Genomic DNA, 3,873 nt, shown 5'->3' with positions numbered 1-3,873 from the left:
TTAAAAATTGTAGTGTGTTTAAGTGAAGAACTGTGTACCCTTCGGAGTGCATGTGTTTATGTTCTACCATCATCTCTCTCTTGCATTGCTTTGTTGGTACTGACCCCAGACACTAGAACAATAATTCAGAATTGATAACACAGTTGATTTAGCTAAAATGCTTCAAAATCCGTCTGTCTGGAGCTCCACCATGCAAAAACCACACATTTCTTCTTAACCCTCTGTTATATCACCACAACACTCCCATATCTACTATACACCTATAAAAGGTGCTAACCTCCTTGACATGAATGTATCTGGAGAGATCTTGTGCAGTTGGATGGGTTCCATGAGTAAGATTGGTGCGGAACAGTCTTTGCTAAACAGCAGTTACAGACTCAGCTCGCTTTGTTCCTCCACAAGACATAGAATGTTGTGGGTATAGTACCCTTCTACTTCTGGTCATTTGCAAATTAAATCGATAATATTGTTGCAGGGAGGCTGGGCCAAACACAACGCAGATAAATTTTCAGTATCCAACTTTATCCTATGATTGCGGTATCACCTTCTGAGCTGTTTGAAATGCTCCACAATGCCGCAAACTCTTCCAGTTCTCATATTTTGCGATGTCTTCCACATTTTTGTCCATAAGAAACACCACCTCTGTCTTTTATTTCAACCAGTCTGTGCATTCCAAGAGCAGCAGAGTTTACACCATGCGATGTCCAGCTTTCTGAGACAGCCAACGGATCGAAAAGTGTTGATCTTAGTTTAGCAACTGACACAGACTTTAAGTCATTGTAGAAAAACAAAATGTGTGGCTGAGTACACAGCTGTAGTCATGCACTGATTCGATGTGTTACAAGAAAAAACAATTTATTAAACTGCTTATGAAACAACAACATAAGAACGCTCACCTTGTGATTGGTAGTCAATATGATCTTCCTTTAGTGCTGGCGACAAAACATTACAGATGACCGTGGAAGCATCCTCGATCACTGGCCGCCTGCTCCAGTGGACCAGTACGTGCATGTTTAATGGGACCATCGCATATGGTCAATATCAACACGCAGACAACACTTGTTTCCAGATATACTGGAAGAGAGAGACGTGGTAAAATAGTATCAATTTCTCTACCAGGTGATGTTAACCAAGTTTTTATAGCTCGTAGATTTATTCAGTTGTACAAAGCCCATTCAAAAAGTTTTGCACAGTCGTCTCTATTTTTTTAATTTTTTGCAGAAGGAGAATGAAATGCTTTGTGAACATACTTGGAACATTTAGCTATAAGTTCGCACATAAAAGTATTTTCTTTTACTTACAGGTGAGCCCTAATGGACCGTGAAGTAGATGTCAGGTTGCGACAACGATCGGTGATGGAGTTCCTCTTCAAGACTGGCGATGACTCTACCACATCGATTCACAGGAAGTTGCTCCCTGTTTATAGAGACGACACAGTGGATCACAGCATTATCCAACGCTGGTTGCAGAGGTTTAAAGAAGGTGATTTCTCTCTACTGGACAATCCACAACGCTGTAGACAATCGACGGCAGTGAGTGATGTGAATAAGGAGAACATTGCTCAAATCACCCGAAATGACAGATGTGTGATGACACAACAGCTTGCTGAAATGACTCGTGCCATCAAGACACACAGAACACAGCTTCAGGGTCAGCTCAGCAGACTACATCATGACAATGCCAAACCCTACACAGCCCTTATGACGCAGCAGAAAATCAGAAAAATGGGTTGAAAAATTGTTCCTCATCCTCCCTACAGTCCGGACTTGGCTCCGTCTGATTTTTACCTCTTTGGTCGTCTGAAGGCCCACATTCGCGGTAAAACATTTGATAGTGAGAAAGACCTTATTTCCTGTGTCAAGCGATGGTGTAAAAGTCAATCCCTAGAATTTTACCAAAGTGCATTCACACCACGGTAAGAACGTTGAGCCAGATGAGACACAGCTGATGGAGGCTACATTGAGTACGCTCAATGTATAGCTAAATGTTACAAGTATGTTCACAAAAAATTTCCTCCTGGAAAAACTAAAAAAATAGAGACGACTGTGCAGAACTTCTTGAACGCTCTTTGTATGTTGCAAAAATGATGAGGAGAGAGATAAGTAGACAGAGAGAGAGAGAGAGTGAGAGAGAGAGAAACAGAGAGACAGAGAGAGAGAGAGAGACAGAGAGACACTGTGCTGTCAACGAAGACTTGGACACTATTATGCTGTTGTGTTTCTAGCGTGGTAATCATAGGGGTACGTTAAAGGAGATTAGGTCATGTACAGGAGGGGTATTTGTAGTCAGTCATTCGATAACAATGAAATGTAGATGCTATGCCTCTGGATTTCTTTGTGCAGTCCATGTATACTGCGCAAGGTTATGAATTTCCTCCTGTACGTCAGTGTGCTTGTTTTTCTCGTTGTAATAGCTCTCTACCTAGTCAGCGACGGGTGGAGGACTAGACGGTCTTGTAACTAATGGAACAATGCTGTCAGAGCGTGATGAGGTTTCGAGAGAAATAACAGGGGTCTGTAACATGGCTGGAGACAACTCCTACTCGTCGAAATCAGGTGCTTTTTAGGGCTACGTATCTAATACAGAAAGAGTCGTGAGAATACGGCAGGTGAGTACGACACTGTAATGAAAGGGGCGTTGAGAGCTAAGCTATATAGCGTTCCTTCTAAGTATTGTGGGCAAACATATTAGAACCTCTCACATACGTCTCGCGAAGTGACTGCAATGAGAAAATTAGGGACTAATATGAAGGTTTCTTGAAAGAGACATTCAGCAGCAGTAGTTCTGTCTTTTGCTTTCTCAATAGATGAGAGACATCATTCTTCCATGAGTTTTGTGTGCCTATAAAAGGATGGACTGGTATCTTAATGGGTATACTAAATTTACATCTACATGCTTACTTCGCAAGCCATCATGCAGTGTGTGGTGGATGGTATACTGTACCGCTACTAGTCATTATCTTCGTTGTCCTTATGCGAAGTGTACATTAGCGGCAGAAGAATCCTCCTGTGGTCAGCTTAAATGTTGGTTCTCTATAGTGTTCCTCGAAAAGAACAACTTCTTCCCTCCAGGGATTCCCATTTCAGTACTTGAAGCATCCACCCACTAATTTGGCGGAAGACAATACGAACGCTTCTATTGGGCTGTATTCTGATGGAGACCTAGATCTGCAGACTCATACTCATTTAGGATGGGACGGCCATTAAAGAGGTATTTTGTTACTACTCACTGTGTCAGTCTTTTTGGGATATTTCGAAAACACATCTCACAATGCTTTGGTTTGAGTCAGGGATGAGGGGAAACATATTGTTCACATTTAAGTGCACAGTCCTTCAGAGAAGGATAGCACAGCTTTTGCGAGTCCGGAATCATTAACAACATTCCAACTCAGTGGACGGTGGGATGTCAACTGGTGGAGGTACAGCCCTGACGCACAGGCGGATGTTTGTGACTTGGTGGCAGTTTTTCACATGCAATCCGGAGGTGTCGTGGGGGTGGAGACGAGTGTGAAACATCTTACACCCCCCCCCCCCCCCCCACACACACACACACCATAGATCGACAGGTCTCAGCAGGAGAGCTGTATACCAGGATTCCGAGTGACTTACTTCCACCAGCATGACAAGACAACCGAGAGACAGAACACAGTTAGCGTTGGATGTATTCAGCTATTTGATGATTGTTACCATCCTTTTTGGTATTAGAGGAAGTGACTACCTAGCCTGTGGAAAGGCTACAGAGACATCACGGAAGTGTCTGTGATGGTTACCTGGCGAGTGTTATCTGGTTGCATGAGACCTTGCAAAGGGCCTCCCATGATCAATTTAATTAATTAGCCTATCACTTCGATGTCAATGACGGCCCACCTGGTGG

This window comes from Schistocerca americana, chromosome 2, assembly GCF_021461395.2.
Source record: "Schistocerca americana isolate TAMUIC-IGC-003095 chromosome 2, iqSchAmer2.1, whole genome shotgun sequence".
NCBI classification, from domain to species: domain Eukaryota; kingdom Metazoa; phylum Arthropoda; class Insecta; order Orthoptera; family Acrididae; genus Schistocerca; species Schistocerca americana.
Note: the sequence above shows the minus strand (reverse complement) of the source record.